General features: G+C 35.8%; 1 protein-coding gene across 12 annotated transcripts in view; it reads left to right on the top strand.

Moving 5' to 3' along the window:
- LOC137238205 (uncharacterized) overlaps positions 1 to 13,014 on the top strand; it is a 137,298-nt gene that overhangs the window by 13,330 nt on the left and 110,954 nt on the right. The window lies entirely within an intron of this gene.

The raw sequence follows: 13,014 nt of genomic DNA, 5'->3' as shown, positions 1-13,014 counted from the left end.
ATGTATTTATGATTGTATGGCAAGTTGTTGTTAGATTGTGGCTATGGTTTCAAGATATATTTTTTAATACTATTTTTTTATTATTGTTCCGTAAATGTTAAAGAAGCAACAAAGCATCTGCTTAAATTGTTTATGAGCTACGAAAAAAACCACATCCCAAATTAAAAATGAAGAAATTGACAAACAAATATAAAAAACCACATGTTAAAGGCCCATCTTCAGTCGTAAGAAAAAACAAAAATTACCAAAACAAAGAAAAAAGTTGTGCTTGTGTTGATGCACATATGTCTGGCTTCTCATTGCACATTTCACCTTTTCACCATGAAAATTGAAACCGAAACTGCCTGCTCGTGAGCAATTATAGCATGCCTCCTACCATTACCATGAGCCTTGAATCGAATGTGGCGCTTGACCCAAAATAAGTTACTGCTGCAGTTTAACATATGATGATGATTACGTTTGTAATGATGATGATTATAATGTTATTAATGCTCTTTGATGCAGTGATGCTCCCACTGTCTAATGTACAGACAACAATTACTATGATTAAAACCATCAATGTGTTGTCTAACGCGTGGAGAGCGCATCTTGCATGCTTTCATTTTTTTGTTTGATTGGTGATGAGAATGCATTTCGTTTTACGTTGTCGTAGAAATTTAGAACAGTCTAGAGCTATTATCAGCCGCACTAACATAACCTATCAGCAACTTAGCTTACGAGTATATAGGTTATTCCATTAAGTGTGTCTTGTGTCTTCCAATCAGGTGTCAATAATAGGTGAAACAAGCTCAGCAACCTTTTAACCACTGCAATCAGTAGCGGTGGCAGCTTCTGTAGACTTTGTTGTTGTTGCGTTCGATGCGTTTATTGATGATTTGGTTGTGTATTGTTTTCTTTCTTGTTGTGATATCTTCTTTCACCTGACTCTTGGATTTGCTAGAGCGCACATTTGTTTGTGTTTTTCTATAAATATTAATGTTGTTGCTTAAGAGATCCATTGACCGATATTTTGTTGTATAAATCACAATACAAGTTTTTATAATGAGCATCGGTTTGAAAAAGATGTCGTTATTTAGTGCATATTTGAAAAATTTTCGTTTTAAAATTTTTGTTTAGCTACGAGCTGGTTTCGCATGTGTGCTATCTTCAGTGTCATTTTTCATTCTCGTGCGGTTATCGTTAAACAAGACACATTTGGAGCAAGAGTGGAAGTTCGAGTGGGAGTGGGAGCGAGTGTTGGAATGGCAGTGAGAGTGGGAGTGTGAGTTGGAGTTGGAATAGAGATGAGAACAAGGGTGAGGTTTGGAGTGGGAATTAAAGTGCGAGTTGAAGTGAGAGTGGAACTGGGAGTGGGTGTTAGAATTGGAATCTGAATGGGAGTGGAAGGGAGATAAATGTAAGACAAATGGAAAATAAAGTACACGAGAATGATATAAAGAAAGAAAAGGGAAGCGAGGCTCACTTTTTGAATGTAGGCAAACCAACTTTCTGGCAGGACGAAGTCCGTCGTTTTTTTTATTCCAAATTTCAGCATTGGGACAGTTTTATCCGATTTTTCGATAAAATGGGACCAAAATATGGGAAAAGGAGCGCCGTATCCGAAAATTAAAAAAAATTTTTTTCTTGTCCTTCGACTGAACAAAAATATGGAGAAAACAATAAAAGGTTACTGTAATTCGACATTTGTTAACAGTTTAATAAGCAGAGGTGCGAAACAAATTAATAAAGTTGACTTTATGGCCCTTTCGGAAAAGCATGGCCGTTCTGCATCATCCAACGTCAATATATTTGACATTGTAACCATTTGAAATTGGCGTTGTAACCATTTTATTTGGCCATAACTTCAATTGACATTGTGTCTATTTGAAGAGGTCGTAAGGTCAATTCACGTTATGGTCGTTGACCTCATGTCATCCATCATGGGCAAAGGACCTTTTCACATCCGCAAAAGCGCCCTTAAACATTAAGTGAATGCTTTTGTTGCTACAAAAAATTTGTTATGTCAGCCTTTCATGTAGGAAACCGCAGACTAGAGGGAACAAAGAAGAATGCCTCTCTTATAACCTTACTATTGCTTACAAACCAGTTATGAAAGAAACTGACGTTATAAAGAGGACAGCTTTATCGGACACAAAGGACTCTCCGTCGGACGTAACAATGACAGAGCCGAAGATGCAAGGAGAGTAATGACTTTGACAGATACGAACCTCTACAGGACAGCGCCAACGCTGCTCGTCTCCAGTCAGGAGGCATTTAACAGTTCTTGAGGCAGTGCCATTCCTAGTACAACATAAGCGCAAGAAAAATCATCAACAGTAAAGCAGATCTCGTCGGAGGACAACTGTACTAATAAGAAACCACGATCCAACGCCAAGGAAAAAGACTCAGGGCCAGATCAGGCATAAGAGGTACCAGAGTGCGCTGTGTATACTTGATACTTGAACCATACAATGTCTACGCTGCATCCGGTCCAAAGACGACACCTCTTACAAAGAGGTGGAGGAGGTGAATGGTAGCTTTAAAAAGAGCATTCAGGTCCACAACACCCGAATAGAATTTCCTGGAGACACTTCTCAGAAAAGGAGCAGACAAGACCAACAAAACAACAATGAAGCTGTGCCGAAGAAACGCAGACGGTATTATCAAATGCTTTGATCAGGTCTAAAATTTCTGTGACGATGTGTAGCAAAAATTGGCTAAGGCTAACACCAAATGTAGAGACCACTGCATGCACTTCACACCCTTTTGGAGCTGTATAAGACAGACGGGCCTTCCCTTGCGGACAGCAAAATATGAGGCGCCCTCACGCCTCTCCTGCCTCTGGCTAAGGCCAACAACAAGATTAATTTAGCCGTTTGAGTTGCTACGCTGAAGATCTTTCGGTGTGGCATGATCCCGGACTAGGACGACTCAGAAGAAGTAGAAGGGGCTGGCCAACTGTCGCATGATGTCAACTGCTATTATGGGGACACAGCAGATAACAAAATGCATACAGATTAATCTGAAAATCATACAGCGCATTAAATCCCCTTCGATGCATATCATTAGCATTACAACCAGGAGCATAAATCGTATAGTAGAACTTTTCTTTGAAATACTCCGAGGGCCATCCCACTTCTTTCAGCACTGTCCGTGAGACTATGGAACTTGACTTTTGTTCGAGGAGAGAGGGCTTTACATTCCATTAGACAAATGGTTGTCGCAGTTGCGCCTCCCTGGCTGGGGAAACACTGTGATGGGATGCGACATCACAAACCCCAAACACTTGATCGGTAAAATATGAAAAGATGTACTTGATAGATTGGTAGCATTGCTAGAACAACCAGAAGATCAAAATCAACTAAAGTAATAACAAAATAGAGAAACAAGAAAACAATAAAAACTTAAACAGATCAAACATGCAAAAGAATAATAAACCAAACATTACAACAACATGACTAACCATAATAACAACCACAACAACAACAATACTTAATGTCATTGCTGTTTTGATTGAGTTCAATTTTCATAAAAATCGTTTAATGAAGAAAATAAACTCTTTCTAAGTAAACATAAAATCACAACTGACCTGATTCACACATCACAGCTGGAGATCTTCTCACGACTTTCAAAAAAATCATAACAACAGCATTCTACCAGAGTAATTTCAACTTCGTGATTCAGCGCAATTAGATGAGTCGACAAATATTTCAATTAATCAAAACTAATAAATACATATTTACAACTCTACACAATCCAAAGCTAAGTTTAGAGCTTAAGCACAGCTGGAGAAAGGCAAAACCTCTTAAGCAAAGCTATTTATGTTAGCCTCAGCTAATACTTTGACTGAAAGAAGTCACAGGCACAACAGTCTGATAAGAAAGCCTTTATCGTTACAACAACAACAAAGTCATTAGTATTTATACAAGTCATCGAAAGGGTTAACTGAGTGTCGCAAAGAAACCCAATTGGTACAGCAAACTTTGTATTGCAACTACAAACATATTTGGGTCAGGCAAAATATGATGAAAGCGAAAATTTCGAAAGTGGAAAAATAATACAAACAGAATAAGTATGCAATAAAACTAAATTCACAAAATTTTTCGTGAAATACAGAAAAAAAGGTAAATAAAAATAAAAATTTAAAAAACAAGCAGCTAAAAATATACTTATGTGCTCCTTTTTGGAATGTTTATTTCATCAGTAGAAATGAGAGTAACATGTAACAACAAAAATACTTAATACTTAATAAATAAGTTCTGCCAAGACCATACTGCTTCAGCTAAGGAAGGAAAAGAGCCTGGAAGCAGTTGGCTGCCAACGACCTAGGACTAATAGCAAAGCTGAGTTGTCGTTCCACCAGCACATAGTTAGAGAGGGAAAAATGGTAGTGAAATTAAGGCTGAAGAGTTCGGGATATATGTACTACCCGGGTAATCCGGTTGAGCACCAACGCGGCGAAGACGAAAATGTTATGGTTTACTAGGATTTATAAGATCCCGAATTGCTCTAAGCCTAAGTTAGGAAGTGTTACCCCGCTGGAAAAATCTTGTACCAAATAACTAGAAATCATACTAGACAGTACGTTGTCACGAAAGCTCAACGTGGAGGAGAGAGTGAAAAAGGCCTCAACGACATTTTATGCACGTAAAAGAACGCTGGGCTGTATTTACAGCGATTGTATCCTATACTATGGAGTCCTAGTTTGGTGAAAGGCTACTCAAAAAAGAACGTGCCTCAAACAAAAACTGGAAATGTCATGTAGGCTAGCAATGCTTAACATAATGGGAGCCCTGAAGATTTGGTAGAACAAAATAGCGCTAACAGCTAACAAGTGGAATAAAACTCAAAGCCCTCGATGCAGCTTGAGCGCAAACCAGTCCTAATTTCATACCCGCGCTTCGATGAGCCTCTTAGCCACAAAAGAAGTGAAAAGTTGGCACAAGGAAGCACAAATGCAGGCGAAGTAATAGACCTATATAACGTTGGCTCTAAAGTAATGGAAGGAATAGGGTGTGCGGTATACTACGCAGATTCGGTAATTAACAAATCCTACAAGCTACCAGATCATTGCAGTGTTCTTCAGTCGCCAGTAGTAGTCGTGTCTAAAGCAGAAGAAACACTGCAGGAAAATAGCTTACACTGCAGCTGCGTCAATTTCTACATTGACAGCCAAGCAGCAATTAAAGCTATAATCTGTAACAACACAGTATCTAAAAGTGTGCTAGAGTGTAAGCAATCCCTGAAAAGAATCGGGATAAGGAGAAATATACATCTATAGTGGGATCCTTGACCATATGGAAATGAAAAAGCCGATGAGGCAGTAAACAGGTCGCCTTGATTAAATTTGTACCGTAGACGTTCCAATAAGATTGGACGATATTGGAAGAAGGCGAGAGTTGAACATGATCGACCAAGCAGTAAAGGCGTGGCGCCAAGCGCGTAGCTTTAAAGTGTCGATGATCATGTGCAGGTCTTTCATTAAAAGAGACTCATGATGGGTATTCTGACTGAATACTCCCTTCTGGCGTCACATGCTTTTCAAATTTGACATTGTCAGTGAAAGCAGATATAGGAAGTGCCTGCACTCGCAAAGCTAAGGCTCAAGCTATAATGAGTGGCACAGCTATCAGATCTAGAAGCAGCAAGTAACATAAGTCCCATAAAGCTTCTGTTATTTGCCAAGAAAACGGACTCCTGGCTTCTGATAGGGTTTATCAGTTTGGCCGTTTAGCAAACTTCATTCAGTCTATGTAAGGTCCTCATGTACCAGCCTGTGCAAGCTATTCAGGTTGAAGAAACTCTCCTGTGTGGCTGACAATATCCCTCCTATCTCTGAATCCAACTAAAGACGAAGGTCGGCGGAGTTTTCGGATGTGGCGAATTATTTTATTACAGTGCAAAATCGGATTGAAAGCAGAGCTGGTGAGGATATTTTTGAAATAAGAACATATCCAACTAAACGTTTAACCAATCCTGCCGAAGTTTTTTGCTTTTGTGCTGATTTTAATTTGTTGTATATGGTTATGGTCTTTTTGCAGAAATAGTTATAAGGTCAAGCGGAAATTTCCTAAGTGGCCATAAAGTCAAATTAGAAAAGGTCATAAAATCAATTGACCTTATGACCTTTTAAATCGCCATAAGGCCAATTGATATTATGGCCATTTGAAGTGGTCATAAAATCAATTGACATTTTGGCCGCTGACCCCTATAAAATTCGGTATCTTGTTAGTGATAATCGGTAATTGCCCCTTCAACTTTTTTCTAAGTTCAAACAGTCTTGTTTTTCTATCCCCATTATAATTTTGTTGTTTAACAAATTTTCTTTTAATTAGCCGTTAGACATATATAGTTTTTTCATGAAACTTATGTACATATGATTATATGTACATTCGAAGTAAATACTTTTATAGTTCATTACAGACCTAGGTTACATACAATTTACTACTTTTTTTTATAATTTGTTGTTTCTTTGTAGTATAGTTTACACAGCTTTGCCATTTTAAAGCGCTAAACAATTAAATACGTTTATTTATTTAAAAATATATGTATATGTATGTGTGAGTGTAAACAGCTTCTACGGAATTGACAATCAGTTATTGTCTAACTCTCTATGCTTATTTCATTCTTAAAGTCACACCAGAGAGAAAAAAAGAAAATAAATTGTTGGTGTAAACATTTAATGTGCTGATGTTGGTGTTAATTTTACAATTTTTTTTATTGCTTTAGTAGTGGACATCTAGTATGTATGTGTGAATGTATGTATTATATAGTGGTAAGATAAAAAAATGACGTAATGCTGTAAAGCCGATAATGGTGATGATGACAAACATGAAAAAGAAGATAGAAATATGGTTGTTAGTATTAAGACAGGTTTGCCAACAGCCAAAAGCGCCTGTTGCTGCTTTTAACACAACACTTATGTAGCACAAACACACTCACACAAACACGAATGTGTGTTGCGTTAGAGAAAACAGCTGTGCTAACCTTGAAATTTATGAATTACAGCTTATCAGATGAGCGCATCGTAGTTGTGTATTTTATTGCATTTGAATTTTCATATTAAATTGATTGAAATATTTTGGTTTTTGATGAAGTGCTTTTTCAAATGAATTTTCATAAGTTTCGTAAACGAAAAACTTTTGATGTGTCAGAACACGTTTACACATGCACTAATCTACAATAAATTCTCAATAGATGATCTAGGCGTTTACATATATAAGTTCCATCCCTAGGAACTAGATTATTATCTGTCAAGTTTTCACGTTTCTCTTTTATTTCGTGAGAGATAGCACTCTAGAGGAGGTATTTTTTTTCTATGAAAAAATAGGCATCTCTAAAATTTGTTCATAATTACCGATTATCAAAAGGAAAAATTTGTATGGGAAATCTGGTAATTTAATTAACGTTTATGAGTTAAGTACGAAAATGAAGATAATCTCGTTATATGCAAACTAGGTCCAAACTTCTTCAGTGTGAGGGGAATTCAACAACTTTTGAGCAAGTCTCTACAAGTGAAGGCCTAGGTTAGGTTGAAACATCATGCACATATTAAGTTTTCAAAAAGAGTTTATATGAAATTCTAGTAATTTATGGAACCGGTAATTTTTTGGAACAAGTGAACTTTTCGAAACTTGCGCTTTTTTTGAAGGAATAAGTCACTGATAACCGAATATTTTTATTAAGAATAAGTAACCGGAGACATTTTTGTAACCGGCAATTTTTTTGAATATTTGACCATTTTGGAATAAACCAGTTTTTTTCAACAGTGACTTATTTGAAATGACATTGATATCATCGACCTAAACACCCGCGCTGTTAGTTCTGCTTACTCCAAACTGGAAAAAGAAGCGGTAAAGATGGGTTTGATGGTGAATGAGGACAAAACGAAGTACCTGCTGTCATCGAGCAAAGAGTCAGTGCATATGCGCCTTGGCAACCACGCTACTGTTGGCAGCCATAATTTCGAAATAGTAAAAGACTTCGTTTATTTGGGAACCAGCATCAACACTAGCAACAACATCAGCACTGAAATCCAGCGAAGAATCAATCTTGCCAATAAATGCTACTTCGGACTAGGTAGGCAATTGAAAAGTAAAGTCCTCTCTCGGCGAACCAAAATCATACTCTACAAGTCACTTATCGTACCCGTCCTGCTATATGTGGCAGAAGCATGGACCATAACAACAGCAGATGAAGCGGCTTTGGGAGTGTTCGAGAGAAAAGTTCTTCGAAAAATTTATGGACCTCTACGCGTTGGCGATGGCGAGTACCGAAAAAGATTTAATGATGAGCTGTACGAGCTATATGCAGACATCAACATAGTCCAGTTAATTAAAACGCAGCGGCTGCGCTGGCTAGGCCATGTTATGCGAATGAAAGATGATGCTCCGGCCAAGAAAGTGTTTCTATCGGAACCCGCCTATGGAAGCAGGCCCCCACTCCGTTGGAAGGACCAGGTGGAAAACGATTTAAACTCCCTTGGTGTGACCAATTGGCGCCGGTTGGCGGAGCGAAGGAGCGACTGGCGCGCCTTGTTGGACGGCCATAACTGTTTAGACGGTTAAGCGCCAATTAAGTAAGTAAGTAAGACTTATTTGGAAACCGACTGTTTTTATTTGGAATAAGTGACTTTTCAAACTAGTTACCTTTTGAAAAAAGATTTATTTGAAAATCGGTTACTTTTATTTGGAACATATTAACGGCATTTTTGGAATCAGTGATTTTTATAACAATGACTTATTTAAAAACCAGTTATGTTCATTTGAGACAAGTGCCTTTTTTAGAACCAGTTATTTAATAAAAAGAGACTTTTTTGAAAACCGGTTATTTTTATTTGTAAATAGGGGATATATTTTTGAAGCAGAGATTTTTTGGATAGTGACTTATATTAATCCCTTTTATATGTAGAGCATAACATATATATTCGTAATCGGTGATTTCATCGAACACGTGATTTTTTTGAAAAACGTGTTTTTTTCAACAGCGAGTTTATTTAAAACCGATTAATTTTTCGAACCGGCTATTTCCCTAAACCGATCTCAAAGTAATCTTGAAATAAGTACCAAATTGGCCACAAAAAAACCAATACCGTAATGTGTTTTTAATAGCTCTCGAAAACTACGCCGAAATAGTTTCAAAATAAACTCTCAAGTGCATCCCATAGGAAGAACCTCTATCCCCTCACGCAACTCCACCTCGTTAACTACATTGTTGAGCAGACTTGAGCTCATTAGACATGAAGAAAAAAGCTAACGGATTGAGCGAAAATAAAAGCAGCAAACCAAAATCGGGGAATAAAAAACAAGGTAGGGAAATGAAATAAGGGAAGATGGAGGATTTGGGAGGGAGAAAGAGAAATATAAGGATATATAATCAAGCATGAAAACGAAGATGATGACGCAGTTTAGATATTGATCAGTTTTGGTTGGATGAGAGTTTAAACCGACTGGTTTATACTACCTCATATAGACTGAAAAGCTGCTTAATAAATTGATTTAAAAATTGACGAATTAGCTCTCCCCTATTTATTTCACAATCAATTTTTCGCTTTCCAACTCAGAAGTTGTTTCAAGAGTCGCTCTGCTACCAACTTCGTTGCATGGGATTATTGCAGGATCTGTTTCCACAAAAAAATGTTACGCTCCTGATTGGCAATTTACTATTATTACAGGTTAATTTAACGAAAGTACAAGACGGATACAACGGCTAATATTACGGCTATGGTCTACGTCATTGTCGTCCTCGCCGTCAATGTTCGGGTTATTGTTACGACTCCGTTCGTCTCTCTGAAAGCTACGTACCTATCTACTTCCCATTTATATTTATTTACACTTAAATATTGAGCCAAGTAATTTTCAGGAATTTATGAGTCATATCTTAATGCAGTTTTAACTAGATAAATAAGCTTAACTCTAATTTACGATAAAATGTTTTCTCACATATCCATTAACTCCTTTCACACTTCGGCAATTCAATAGAGTAAGCGTAGTAGTTTACTCTTATAGGCTGCCGCACGCGTGCACTTTGTGTACCAGTTTTCTGTTTATACAATCCCAGCAAAAATTGTTGGATCATGTTCCACTGGAGTACTTACCATTATACTCCACTGTAATGCAGCAATGGACCAACTCATGTTTCTACACGAACATATTGTAAGCCAAACATTGCTCGTTTTTAACGATTGTAATCACTACACGATGTTTATTAGACTGTGGGCACTCCATGTAATGTCTGATGTAATGCGGAGCTGGAGTATATGGTCCGGTCCTAGGACATCGCAATGTTAATTGGACCATATTTTTTGTATGAATTGTGGTTAATTTTGGAGCACTCGCTTGGTCCATAGCGAGTACTCCATACATGCATGCATGGAGTACTCGCGATTTTTGTAGGGATGCAATCTGGTAAAGTAGGAAGGGAGTACCATACTCGTTATATCGCACAAAATATTCATACATAATACTCCGATATAACTGTATAGACAATGCAAACCTACATGAATATGAACACCTGCGAGTAAAAAAATGGTAGCAGAAATGATTTGCTAATTTATCAGCTATTTTCGTTAATTTATAAAGCTTAAATTAACATACTTCTTTAAACTGTATGAATTGTATAACAAAAGCTATGTAAAGCGTTTTCGAAAATCTTTTTGAAAACATTCGAAGATTCAAGGAGTTTCTGAAATCCTTCATGAAAACTTCTTAATAGTATGTATTATAGCTGTAGAAAGCTTTTTCAATCAAATTAATTTGACAAAGTACATATTTGAATCGAAGCTCCGAAAATGTCACCTTATTTGTGGGGAAGAAAATCCAAAACACTAATAAAATAATAATAATAAAAAAACCTAATAGGTAAGTTCAGAATTTTGTGCAAATGGTCTAGCATCATTGCATTTACAAACTGGTGTAGTCCATTTACACAATGCACTAACAAAATATACGACTTTGAATTTGCTACGTCATTGTAAATCTGCAACATCGAAAACCGTAGTAATTTTTTCAACCCTGAATAGTAATTGAACAACTGTCAATTCAAAGAAAAACGGGAAAAGAAAAATTTCAAAATAAAAAAAGTTGTTCACGATCCGTAGCATACATTTGCTACAACAAGGTTTACAATATCACAACGCACAAAACTCTGAACTGCCTTAATTAAAAAAAAAATTCTAAATTCAGTTGTTTGATGGCCCAATGTTTATTATTTTTAGGTTATTTTATATAAGAGCTGTTTGGCCGGTGGTGTTTAAGCGAAAAACGAAGTTTTCCTTAATCCTCCTAAGCGTTTCGGTTCTTTCCCTGAGGAAGGTACAAAATGTACCGAAACGCGTAGGAGGATTAAAGAAAACTCCGTTTTTCGCTTAAACGCCACCGGCCAAATAGCTCTTATATAAAATAAACTAAAAAATTCTAAAGTCAATGCAAATTTTGAGAGACTCGAATTTCTGCTTCATCAGCCTAAAATTAATTATAACAAAACTGCATACTCAATAAGAAGCTTCCTCAGCTTCTAAAATTTTCGAAGATTCTGCAGTTTTGTAATTTTCGAATTTAATTTTTTTCTTTCCAAAAAGGTTTTCGAAATTGGTTAAAGTAGCCTTTACTTTATTTAAGACCTCTAGAACTCTAAATAAAAAAATATAAATTTTCATTAAGGTTCCTAAAAATGCCACTCACTTTCGAATTTTTTTAAAAACGTTTTCTAAATACATAAGGTTTTGTTTTAAAGTTTCTAAAACTTCTAAATAAAAAGTAAGACATCTTCATGCAAAAAAAAAAAATTTCTTCCACGTTTTTAGGATTGATTGAAGTCTTTTTAAGAATTTTCGTTCAAAATGTTTCAAAACCTTTAATTAAAAATTTGGAAATCTTTATGAGGACTTTCAAAAATTTCTCGATTTTTCGAAAACATTTACGGCAATACTCATTTTGTTTATTGTTGATATTTTACACTTAGTGAATATGATGTTCTTTTATCACACAGGCATTAGGAGTAGAAGCGACTCCTAATAAATACAAGAAATTGTGTACACACAACGAGAACTTATCAATTGGTTGCTTATTTGGTAATATTTCAAAAAAAAAAAAAAACCTCTACACTTTCGTTGTAAACACGCGTTGTTGTTGTTGGCTGGTAGGATCGCCAGTTGTAGAAATTGAAACCACTTTTTAAACTTTATATTATATTTTATTAATTCGCCTAAAAGCATGCGTCTATTTTATTTTTTAATTTTTCACAATAATGAAAATTTTTGAAAATTGAAAATCAATTTTGAAACCTAAAATATTGATAATACATTTAAAAATTAAAAAGTTCAAAGTAACTAAAATACAAAGTAAAATAAAAATAATAAGAACCCTACAGTATTTACTTACAATTGATAATTTTTTTTTCAAATTATAGAAAATGAAGTGCAAAACAAATGAACTGGTGCACTTTGCAGATCTTTTGTTTGCTATTTTTTTCATCGCTGGTGCATTTTTATATTGCGCGCAAAAAATTTTAAATACTTTGTTGTTTTGCCCACACAAAATTGTTTATATTTTTATACATACACATTCGTCAAGCTCCATTACCGCTTTGATTCGCCAAAATAATAAAGACTTGTACAATAATTTTTTTGTCTTTTAATTTTTGTTTTTTTTTTTTTTTTTGTTTTTTAAGCTGTAAATAAAAGCGGAAATGTATTTACCTAAATGGTAGACATAAGTATTCATCCCACTTTTTTACAAAACACATCCACCACTTAATTTGCATTAGTTTTATTTCGGCAAAGTCATCTCTCTTATAAGTTGACCTCTTAAGTTGGTACTTTACTATTTTGTTGACTGAGGGTATTGTAACTTTACTTCCTATGGCTTGCTTTCCATACGCATTTGTGTGAAATGTTTATTTCTATCTCTTCGTATCATTGACTTGTCGAATTAAAATATATGGAAATACAGTGTACGAGGGGCTACTACTACTACTAATAGTAGAACGAATTTACACCTCCATATAAAGTCACCTTAGTTCATTCATAACGCATTA

Source organism: Eurosta solidaginis, chromosome 1 (assembly GCF_040869045.1).
Source record: "Eurosta solidaginis isolate ZX-2024a chromosome 1, ASM4086904v1, whole genome shotgun sequence".
NCBI lineage: Eukaryota > Metazoa > Arthropoda > Insecta > Diptera > Tephritidae > Eurosta > Eurosta solidaginis.
The sequence above is the reverse complement of the archived record's forward strand: the minus strand, read 5'-3'. Positions and strand labels throughout refer to the sequence as shown.